This window comes from Paroedura picta, chromosome 16, assembly GCF_049243985.1.
Source record: "Paroedura picta isolate Pp20150507F chromosome 16, Ppicta_v3.0, whole genome shotgun sequence".
Classification (NCBI taxonomy): domain Eukaryota; kingdom Metazoa; phylum Chordata; class Lepidosauria; order Squamata; family Gekkonidae; genus Paroedura; species Paroedura picta.
This window is the reverse complement of record NC_135384.1, coordinates 22795403-22807743: the sequence shown is the minus strand read 5'-3', so window position 1 is coordinate 22807743 and position 12341 is coordinate 22795403.

The following is a 12341-nucleotide window of genomic DNA, read 5'->3' as shown; positions in this document are numbered from 1 at the left end:
AAACAGCACAGAAATAAATACCTCCCAAACCCCATGAGCAACAATAATTTTGCTAACAAGGCCTAGACAGAAAGCCAGTATCAGGAGCGTCAAAAAGATCTATCATTAAAATTCCCATCAAACTCCCTTGGAGAAGCCAGTCTGCCGCTGTGGAGATGGCAATTCTCTTCTGCCCAGGGCCGCTTTGGCTGGAAGGCAACATCTGCCAAGGAGCCTTATGTAGAGTAAACAGATACTTTCCCCTGTGTAGAGTCCTTGTAAGCAGTGACCTGGCTTCCATCGGCGGAGTAAGGGACAGACTACTCCCAGATCCTTAGAGAGGCCTGTTTGCCTCTGCTTTCACTTGTCAATTCTTTTTCCTTCCAATATTCTGCTCTAAGAGACCAGTTATTTACTGAATGGATTTTTTGTCCTACCTTTCCTCCAAAGAATTCGATGCAATATTCATGGATTTCCCCTTCCTCCATTTTTGTCCCCACTACCAACTAGTAAGTTTGCATCAACTGAGAGAGAATGCTTGGTCCAATATCATCCAATAAGCTTGACATCAAGGAAGGATTTGAAGAAGAAGAAGACTTGGTTCTTATATGCTGCTTTTCTCTACCCGAAGGAGGCTCAAAGTGGCTTACATTTGCCTTCCCGTTCCTCTCCCTACAACAGACACCCTGTGAGGGAGGTGAGCCTGAGAGAGCCCTGAGATTACTGCTCAGTGAGAACAGCTTTATCAGTGCTGTGGTGAGCCCAAGGTCACCCAGCTGGCTACACGTGGAGGAGGAGCGGGGAATCAAACCCAGCTCATCAGATTAGAGGTCCGCATTCCTAACCATTACACCAAGCTTGCTCTCAGCACTATTTTATCCGAACCCAATAATCTGCCCCTTCACCACACTGAACAATGAGACACAGACTGAGAGAACAATCCTAAGCAGTTCTACTCAGAATTAAATCCAATGTTCTTCAGTAAGGCTTATTCCCAGGAAAATGTTTTTCTTAGAAGTTTAGCCTTAGGGACAGGAGTTAGGCACTAGACCTCATATCTTTTGTATGAGTGTTATTATTGTAACTCCCTTTTGATGTTAGCCATACACCCCAGAGCACCACCATACCTTGCAACGGAGCTCTTTAGCAAGAAAACACCAGTCAGTGTTTCCCTTGTTCTGTGTTAACTTCCATCTTTCAAATGATTATTCTTTTTTGCTAGTGCACACGAGAAAGTCTTCAAGGTTTTGAACAAGAAAATAACAATGCAATCCCATCAGGGTACTGCAATTAAAAGAGATGGTGTATTCCATCAAGTATCAGGGTGGTTTTTTCCCCCCTCCTTGCTTCCTAAAAATATTTAATTAGACATTAGCCTTTAATTATATTTACGGCTTCATTTTCACTTGTGTATTGAGAGAGGCAATAGTGTCACTAATTATTCTTGTCCCCTAAAGCACAGCCGATAAAAAGTCTCTCTCTTAATACTCACTTTCACTTGATGAGGATTTGGTCCCCCCCCCGCCCCCTGATTTTATTGTAAAGAAAAGCAATCAGAGGGATTTTTTAAAAGCTTTTATTAGTAGTGGTGTAAAAGTCTGGAACAGTCTCTGTTGAAGACACGTGAAATCTCACTGGGTCCAGGACAGGGCTTGCCGTATTTCAGAAGGTGATCCTTGCATCGGAACTGCTAACAGCTTGAGTTGTGGCAGATCAAGAGGGAATGTCCATACTTACTCGCTTCGGGTGTTTCCCTCCAAGCCCACCTCCACTGCAACATTTGGGAGGGAACCCCACCACTGAAGAGAAAATGAGCAAGAGAATGGTAGCTCTTTAAAGGCTAACCACATTTGTGGCAGGGGAGAAGCTTTCATGAGTCACTGCTCCCTTCTTCACATAGATTGAGATGGGTAGCTGTGTTACTCTGTAGCAGCAGAAAAGAGCAAGGGTCCCATAGCACACCTTAAAATTAACCAAATCTGTGGCCGTGGAGGAGCTTTCAAGAGTCACTGACCCACCTTACTACATGGTTGGGATGGGGAGAGGACTGGAGACAGCAAATGAGGAGGGAATAAATCCAAGAGGCAAATCTCTGCTGAGAGAAGTTAGGGCTTCCGGAGCGCAATCACTTTAAGGGAAGCCATGCAACCAGGTAGTCCTTGAACTAACGCCCTGGCCAATCAGGGAAGACTGCTTTGCTGCAAGGCACAGAGAAGGGAGTTAATTTTCAAAAAGCAGAAATCTGCACACTTAGTGACGGCGATTTTTGCAAATATCGAATTTTATATCCACTCCTGGATATTGCAGAGAAAAGGTTGGGTCACTCTGGATCAATGATGCATGTTGCAGAGGGAAAATTTAAAGGGCCCAAAATCAAAATGGAATCAAATTCAGTGTAGACAGGAGGGATAAATTCAAACTGGGACTGGGTAAAAAAGCCCCATACAGACTACACCTTGGGTGTTTTTCATCCTGCAGCTGGCAGTCCTAGTCATGTCAGACCTTGGAGAGCCAACCCAATTTATTTCAGCACCAGCTTCTGTGAGCCAGACTTGCTTCTTTGGAGGCATGCAGAGTACAACCCCTAGGCCTGATGTTGGGTGGGGGAAAGAGACACCAGTGGGAAGGGAGGCCCAGTCAATGTGTGGCTTTGAGACATTCCTAACTAACCACAATGAAGTCGGATCCATTACGGCACGCACTAGCTTTCACTTCGCTTGTGTATTTGCTAGTTAATAATCTCCTCTCTCGTGGTAGAGACGGCCCTCAGAGGTGTAACGGATGCCCGCTTCTCGCCAAGAATTACGCATCTCCTGCAGCAGTTGCTGTTTGGAAGAAGGTTAGGAAAAAACAAAACATTCACCAGCAGCGGCCTGAACAAATGACGAAATCTTTCACTCATTCAATAATTTAGATTTTATTGAATATGCTCCCGCCTTTCCTCCAACGCGTTGGTCCTGCTAATTAGGACAAATAAGAAGAGTTTGCTGTGAGCAAGGATAATAACTGGCACGGCCTCCCATTTATTAAGTCACTTTCCGTGGGCGGAGAATTGATTGGGGGCTGTGACTGGCATGTTGGCGAGACCTGCAGCGACTTGGAGGAGTCATTACAGTCCGCAGAAGGGCCCTAGCTAGAGATTTGTATTGATAAGGTGTCACTCGCTTTTGCACCGGCCCTCTCCGAGAATTAACCCCTCTAACTGCCCCCCCTTTCTCTCTGCCCGGAGTTATGACTCCCTGGATGGATGCCAAATTCAGTCTGCATCCCGAGGGAAGGAACCAAGCAAGGTCGTCCCCCCCCCCCAATACACACACACAAAGGATCACAATCACGCTGGAGTCTGGCCAGCTTTTTGAGGATCGGACTCTGTTAAGGTTGCCAACTGTCCTGGAGGAATGCCTCTTTCCCTTTAATAGAGACTGAATGTGTAGAAATAAGCAGTTGACACTTTTAATGTGTGGGCGGTTCCCCCCTCTCCCCAAAAAAATGTTTATATGGCACCTGTCCAGGGCTGTGCTTAAGGTGGCTTTTTTGTTGCTGTTAAGTCACAGCTGAGCGATGTGGTTTCCAAAGCAGGAAACCTTCAGAGGTAGTTTGCAATTGCTTGGCGCTGCCTTGGTATTCCTAGACCATCTCCCATCCAAATACAAATCAGGGACAACACTGCTTAAAGGGTTGCCAGATCCAGATTGTAAAAAGCCTGGGAAATTGAGGGGTGGAGCCTGAGGGGGTGGGGCTTGGGGAGAGGTGGGTTTTCATCAACAGGTATAATGCCCTAGAGCAGGGGTAGTCAACCTGTGGTCCTCCAGATGTTCATGGACTATAATTCTCATGAGCCCCTGCCAGTGTTTGTTGGCAGGAGCTCATGGGAATTGTAGTCCATGGACATCTGGAGGCCCGCAGTTTGACTACCCCTGGAGTAGTGGGTAGAGTGACAAGCTGGAGTGTGATTCACGTCCCTGCTTAGCCATGGAAGCCTGCTGAGGGACCCTGGGCTAGCGATGCATTCTCAACCACACCGGCCTGGTAGGGTCATTTGAGGATTAAATGGCAGAGAGGAGAAGGATGAAAGCAGCTTTGGGTCAGCGGCGTATAAAGGGAGAAATTAAAATAAAATGAAAATGAAGGCATTGTGGATTTTTCACAGCCATTCCACTGACGTCTTTTCCAAAAGGTAACCAATGACTCTGCTTTCGGGATGCCGGCCTCCAGGTGGGGCCAGGGGATCCCCCAGAATTACAGCTCACCTCCAGACCACAGAGATCAGTTTCCCTGGAGAAAATGGATGCTTTGGAATTATTCCTCTTTGAAGTCCCTTGTCCATCCCAGGCTCCATCCCCAAATCTCCAGGAATTTCCAGACCAGGATCTGGCAACCTGACACACAGAGACCCTCTTCCATTGGCTGGGTAGACCTGGCAACCCTATAACTTAGGCAAAAGACATGCAAACATCTTGATCATTTCCCTCATAATGACAGTTGCTCAGAAGAGTAGGGAGGGGCGGTTTGCATTGTTTCACTGCAAGCCATTTCCTCACTCAAAATCATGCTCACAGCTGCTTTCTCCCCTGGGAGGGCTCCAGATGTATGTTTACCCTTGCATTTTAATAATGTTCCCGCTTAACAATGAATCTGGCATGGATCTAATTTCAATGCACTTCCTTGGCATCCTGCCTGCGATTTTTGCATTTCTTTCACCACAATAACTGCATTTCTCTTTTGTGGACCACTCATCTCTTCCCCCAGAAAATTCCCTCCTGAGGTCAGCCACGTCCAAAAGTATCAATGGAAGCTCTTCACTATTCTTCATCTTATTTAATATCGTTGGCTTCTGGAATACACTTGAACATGGCATGAAAAAGACAAGGTATAATGCCTGGGAATTAGGGATGCAGCCTGCAGCTTTGCAAAGGAAAATTAGAGGAAGAGATCTGCGTGTAGTTCATAGAATCATAGAATCATGGAATCATAGAGTTGGAAGGGACTTCATGGGTCATCTAGTCCAACCCCCTGCACTATGCAGGACACTCACTATGCAGGACACCCTCCTCTGGACACGCTCCTGTTTGTCTACACAGGTAGTTGGCTAGTTTCATCTACTACTGTTCTGTTGGGAGCTCTGGAGTCACCATGCCAGCTTCCAAATCTATCTCAAGAAACTCACTGTGAAAAATATTATGATCTCAAATGAACAGAGCATATACCCAAACTTGGCATAGTGGTTAAGAGCAGCACGCTTGGTGTATTAGTTAAAAACGGCAGCTTCTAATCTTGCAAGCCGGGTTTGATTCCCCACCTCTCCCAGATGCAACCAGCTGAGTGCCCTTGGGCTAATCACAGTCCTGTTAGAGCTGTTCTCACAGGGCAAAGTTATCTCAGCCTGACCTCCACCCTGGGGTGTTTGTTATGGGGAAAGGAAGGGAAGGTGATTGTAAAATACTTTGAGACTCCTTTGGGTAGTGAAAGCAGGGTATAAAATAAAATAGCTTTCGCTCTCTCTTGAACAAATCCGAATCAACGCTTAGGGGTTCTCAGCTTTGTTGGGCTTGTGCCGACTTCTGGATTTTGAAAACAAGCAGCGCGTAGCCTGTGCTACCCCAAAACAGGTAGTCATAAGACCAATCATAGAATCTTCCAAGAAGAATATCCACTTATCATAAAAGAGGATATTTCAAAAGAGGATGTTCCTAAATCAGTGTTTTGTGTAGATAGAGAGGTGATCCCTTCGGTGACCTTCAGAGGTCTGGTCAAAAGATGGAGAACCCACCACCTCCCGAGGAAGCCTGTTCCACTGAGAAACTGCTCTGTCAGGAACTTCTTCCTGATGTTTAGACAGAATTTCTTTTGAATTAATTTCATCCTATTGGTTCTGGTCTGTCCCTCTGGGGCAAGAAAGAACAACTCTGCTCCATCCTCTATATGGCACCCTTTTAAATACCTGAAGATGGTTATCAGATCCCCTCTCAGTCGTCTCCGCTCCAGGCTAAACAGACCAAGCTCTCCCAACCTTTCTTCATACATCTTGGTCTCCAAACCCCTCACCATCTTTGTTGCCCTCCTCTGGACACGTTTCAGTTTGTCAACATCCCTCTTCAACTGTGGTGCCCAAAACTGAACATGGTACTCTAAGTGAAGCCGAACCAGTAAAGCGGTACCACCACCTCCCATAACCTGGACACGATACTCTGTATCAAGGGGCCAGGTGAGGTTTTTTCTCAAGTGGGCTTCTGACTGGCCACTGAATACCTGCTTGGCTGTGCAAATTAAAATGTTTCAGTGGAAACTCTATTGTTGGTGGTGGCCTATGGTGGTCTATGGCAGCCATTTTGTGGTTGGCGCTACCTCACGTGACAGACATTTTGTGTTGTTCAGCTTAGTGTGTCATCCATTTTGTGGTTGTGCCCTCCATTGCATCAGAATTTCAAAAAGATTAAGGACCACCCTTGACTGATATACTTCTGAACAGATTAAAAACAGGCAGATATTATTCAGCTGTTTGTAGCTAGCGAGCATCCTTCCTTGCATCTTTCCCTATGAGAAATCTTACTTTTTTGCATGCATGAGTGCCACGTGTTCAAAGTACACCTACAGGCCCACATACTGAAAAGGATGCTCCAAAATCTGGTCTGCCTTAGCCCATGGGTTCAAATTGAACCTCTGTCTGGGTCCTCGGGATCTGTGTAATTATAGAGGCAGGGTGTTCTACTTCTAAAGGGCATTGAGAGTACATTGTCCAATGTGTATGGAATGAGCCCATGGCTCCCCTTACAATTTTAAACTACAGGGAACATAATGGGCCCTGTCTTTTTTCCCCATGTGTCTTCCAGAAATAGGCTGCAGAAATGTTTCTGCCTCCCCTCCAAGTTTCCTTCTTGATTGAATCAGAATCCGGACATAAAGATCAGAAGAGTACAGAGCCTTTAAACAGCGCTCACCCGAGGATCACCGTGTACTTTAATTAGGGTCGCCAACTGATCAGGCAAGCATTGGCCCAACCTGCTGTTGTATCTTTGGCAGCGATACGCTGAGCCACAATCAGTGGCTGAACCTTTCTCCAGAATGAAGATCAATGTGATCAAAGCTGCCATTAAGGGCAGTGGCTGGTTGAAAAATTGGCAAACTTAACTTTGATTGAGGATTCTTAGGTTGCATCAATTATAGGAAAATGATGGGGGGTGGATAGATCCAGTGCTTAATTTCTTAAATTAGTGCTGGAACAGTGAAGTAAGAAAGCAGAATTTCCCTGTCCGCTCTCTTTCCCCAGCAGCTTCATTCCCCAGCAATTTCCTCCCACATGGGTGTGTGCGGTATGGAATATCTCCATGTATGATGGTGCTGAGCAAAGGTGGATTCATCATCCCTTGTTTTCCCTTACCTTAGAAATCCCCCCCCCCGAACATACACATGTTCTAACTACAAATCCCTCTTCTAAAGGCTGTGAGGGCTTTGAATTAATCCATCATTGCTCATCCAAAAAATGAATTTTAGGGACATGTACCATATTTGCCGACATATAAGACGACTGGGCGTATAAGACGACCCCCCAACATTTCCACTCAAAATATAGAGTTGGTTACATTACATTACAGTACTATGGGCCACTATGGGCAGCTATGTCTATCCCAACTGAAGTGCACCTGGCGTATAGGATGACCCCCCCACTTGGAGGCATGTTTTTCAGGGGGAGAAAGTAGTCTTATACGCCAGCAAATACTGTAAATCCATCTGCTTAATATTTTGGCCATCGTCGTTGATCCTTTTTCTCTCCCTTACTTCTCTGTCTTCAAAGGGCAGTCAATGTGGCATAGTGGTCAAGATGACTCCAATGGAGGCCCAAGTTCAAATCCCTGCTCTGTCCCCAAAGCTCACCTGACTATGGGCTGCTTAGACACTCTCAGAATGTTGTGAGTGAGGATAAAATGGGGGAAGGAACAATGTAAGTTGGGCCCTGACTTAGCTACATATCAAAACATGCAAATTACCACATCCAGAGAAGGTGCTGCTGGCAATGTGAACATATAAATGAATGAAAAGGGATCCTGAACATATTCAGATGCTGTCTTGCTTAAAATTCCTTCCGCTTTTCTGTATCTGAGCTTTGGCGCTGAAGACACACCGCAACAGAGCTTCGTCTCATATTAAAACTTTGATACAGTTATCTTTCTAATTCCTCCAGACTGATATAGACAGAGTGGAGTCATTACTGATTAGTTATCTACATTTGTCAAGGCTCAGCTAGAGCTGGGCTGACCAGAGAGTGTATCCCTGGGATCTATTATTTGCACCAGAGCATTAGTTGCTGGCCTAGGAAGGTTGAGAAAATCAAGGCAGGCCTGTGTACATGTAATTCCTGGGTGAATATTCCTAACAGGAGGATGCAGGGGTCCCCTGTCATGCTGGGAATCAGATGTACTTCTATGGTTGTCAGAAGCTTGGGGGGGGGTGAAATATCCTGACCCCTTAATATAGAGCAGGCAGTAGAAAAGATGTTGGCGGGTGCCATGATGCCCTCGGGCACTGTGTTGGGGAGGCTGGATATAGAGCTCCATGGGATGTTATTTACCAGGTGATGCTATTTGCCTCCCTACCATGAACAGCTTCACTTTTGCATTTCCACACATCAAACTTCTGTCAGAGTGCCAGAGCTTTCCTCTCCAGGTTGTTGGCAACCCTATCTTCAAGCCAGTATACTTGACTGCTCCTTGGAGTTGTTAGATTCAAAGGCCTAAGGCAGAGAGGGCAGCAGATGGCACTGACTGCAGATGGCAAAGGACACAGAAGTAATGAAAATTAGCATTTTTAACCTGGGGACAGGAGCCCTGTCATCCAGTAGCCACTCTCCATGTGAGCTTCGAACGTAAGGTAAGCCATGTTGGGAAAAAGTCAATGGCCCATCCAGCTTGTAGCAAGACTATAGATTGTGCCTTCCCTTCACCATGAAGAAACTCCAATTAGTCCACCTACATCTGGAATTAGAGGAGGACATCTGGACCAAAGCTGGAATGACTCCCCCACCAAGAAGTTTTGATATTAAACGCTGCCTGTGGTACCCTGTGCAGGTGATTCTACTGACGATACTAAGAGGTAGTTATTCCGGCTGAGATCTTTTATCTTTACTCAACCACACAGATTATTGGGTGGCTTTTGGCCAGCTGCTGCATCTCCATGTGAGCTACCTCCCAAAGGCCGATGTGAAGATAAAAATAGGGAGAAGCTCCTGAGATCTCTCTGGACTGCCAAGCCTGCTGCTAACTGCAGAAGAACTCATGTGCCTCGTTCCGTAGGGATCTCACAGTATCCCACTTGGGCACTTATCTTTGTTGCTCCGTGACTGGATATAGTTATTTAGATAGATATTTATACCCCATTTTACTTCTCAATGGGGACGCTCAAGTGGTTTACGACAGTCTCCTCTCTTCTGTTTTTTTATTCTCGACAACTCTGTGAAGTAGGTTAGACCAGCTCAAGGCCACCGGGTGAGAGAGGGGATTCAAACCTGACTCTTTCATTCCCTAGTCCAGGGGTTCCCAGCCGAGTGTCCTGGGACCCCTGGGGTAACACAACTTTACCCAGAGGTTCAGGTGGCTGCCGGCATCATTAGCCATCACTGGAACCCCCTTCCCCTGTTGCAATACAGGCCTAGTCTCTCCACAATGGAAAAATGATCCATGATCAATGGATGAATTGGCTGTGTCTTACTTCCACGCCCACCTCTCTGAAGGGGCTTGTCACCACTTCTGGGCATCCTCAAAGACTGAAAAATATTTAATGGCTTCCTCCCTCCAGTCTAAAGATTGAAAAAGGTTGCCCTAAGCTGATCCTCTTTATGTATCAGAGGCTTCCAACTGCTATATGTATCCATGGCTCTTTTGATGAGACTGTGTGTCTTGAGAGATCTCTGAGAGCTGCTGGTGCTCCATCCTACAGAACTGATGCTATTTGGGGGCAGCAGAAATCTTTGGGGCCAGATGTGTGTGTCTGTATGTGTGTAGGAGGTGTTTCCCCACAGCAGAGTGTGAGGCCAACATGGAAAGTTGTTTTCACTGAGACATCACCCTGTGTCGGATTAGGGCAGTGGTTTTCAACCTGGGGAGTGACGGTGACCCTTTGGGGGTCAAACCACCCTTTCACAGGGGTCGCGGCAGGGCAAGCAGCTTGGCTGGGGGGGCACCATCCACACAGCAGCCTTGCAGGATAGATCGAGTGTTCGTCTGTCTGGAGCAGTGGAAAAGAGCGAGATCAGCATGTTGGGACAAGAGGCTGAACTGAACTGAGAAACCCCAGGAAAAAACAGTTTATATACAATCCTGAACAATGGATCTTCATGCTATTGGTCAGTTTCGATTTAATTTCTGTGAAAGAACACTTGCATAATTTTATGGTTGGGGGGTCACCACAACATGAGGAACTGTTGAGAACCACTGGATTAGGGGGAAGTATATAAAGGCTGCACCCACACACACCCTAAAGCAATCACTCACTTCTGCGCATCATTGCTCTATGTTAACTTCCAAGGGTCTGTGGGTGCAGCTATACTACCAATAGTGTGGTCATAGCGTAAAAATTAACAGGCCTCAATGGGTGTTTTAAGGTTCATTCCGTACATTGCTTGCTAAAGGGTTTGATTTGAATCATACGCTGTTACTCTGGAAGGAGTTATAAAGCCAGTGGAATGAATAAGCAGGTAAATGGATGTGCCCTGACTAGATTTCAATGGGTTTGAATCTGGGAAAGAGGCTCTTTAAAATAATTTTTTAAACAGGGCTTGTACAGATTTTATTTGTTTTTCATCTTTCAATTTGTACCCCCGCCCCTCCCAGCAAGCGGGCTTTTATTTCTGTGCACACAAACCCTGGGAAAACCAAGTGTGTTTACATACGTTTGTACCTTCGCTTATATAGTATGTATGTATGTATGTATGTATGTATGTATGTATGTATGTATGTATGTATGTATGTATGTATGTCCCGGCTTGATTGTTGTAGGCCGCCCTGAGCCTTTGGGAAAGCGTGGCTCAGCAATCGAATAAATATATCATAAATCATAAAGTGGAGTGCCATATCCCAATCTCTGTGCGTGGGGAGAGCGCAAGGGCAGGGCTGCGGGGCACTGCTCTTTGCATGCCTGCAGATCTTTCTGGAAACGGGCGTGTGAGGAACACACACACACACACACCGACAAGGAATCTCAAAATGTCTCCCAGAAGCGTGTTTTGTTCGCGGCGGCGTCTAAATCAAGTCCTCAGGCGGAAAGGCTTCGGCCTGGCCGGGCCCGGCCGCCCACGGGGCCTATTGAGGGCCGCAGCTCGCATTCCGGCCGCCCACGCCGCCTTCCCGCCGCCAAGGAAGCGCCCAAGAGCCGCGGCCGCCCTCTGAAATGGCTGCCGGCCTCGCCGCGCGCTCCCCCGCCCTCCTCCCCGGCTCCTGCTGTCCTCGAGGCCTGCGCCATCTTGGGCTTCTCTTCCCGCCCCCATTGGCCACTCGCCTCCCCGGCCGCCCCCGCGCCTCCCCGGCCCCTGCCACGGTCGGAGGAACCCCGGCGGCCCAGCAGAGAACCCCGAGATGATTTATGGGGGGCGCATGGGTCCCTTCGCCGTGGGGGCTCCGCCCGCCCGCCCGCGGCTCCTCCTCGGACCGCTTTGCATTCGCAAGCCGAGCATCCCCCCCAGCCCCCCAAAAATACCCCAAACCCACGCAGTTGGAAATGCAAGGAATGCAAACTGGGAAAGAATGTGCATTGAAAGAAAGAAAGAAAGAAAGAAAGAAAGAAAGAAAGAAAGAAAGAAAGAAAGAAAGAAAGAAAGAAAGAAAGAAAGAAAGAAAGAAAGAAACCCCCATCACGGTCTCCCATTTCTTTTTGATCCACAGAAACCCGGGGTTGAAACAGGGGCCGATGGACAATTTCAATTCCTTCTTAGATTTATCTTTCTCTTTTTAATTTTTTTTAAAAAACATGCTTTCTCCTCTTTTTATTTTTCTTTTAATGCCTTTCCTTTGGTTGGTCGGCTTCCTCCCCTCTCTTCCTCTCCTTTCTGCCTCCCCCCTCCCCCAAAAAACCCAAAGAGTTCCTGACTTTGGGGGGCACTTTGGAAAAATAGGTTTTAGAGGCTGTGCGGCGTCAAGCTAGGAAAAGGTCGCGTCGCGCCTCGTAGTCGCTGCCTTTCTTGCGCGCTTGGTCGGATAAATCACGATACTTGTCATTATTCTGCAGCTTTTGCACTCGGGGCGGGGTCTTGTCCCCCGCTTTGGCCGAAATAAAAATTCCGCTAAATTTAGCACGAATAAATACATCGTAGGAAAATGTCACAGACGGGTTTTGGAATGCTAGAAATAATCCTTAAAAAATATATTTTGATTGAC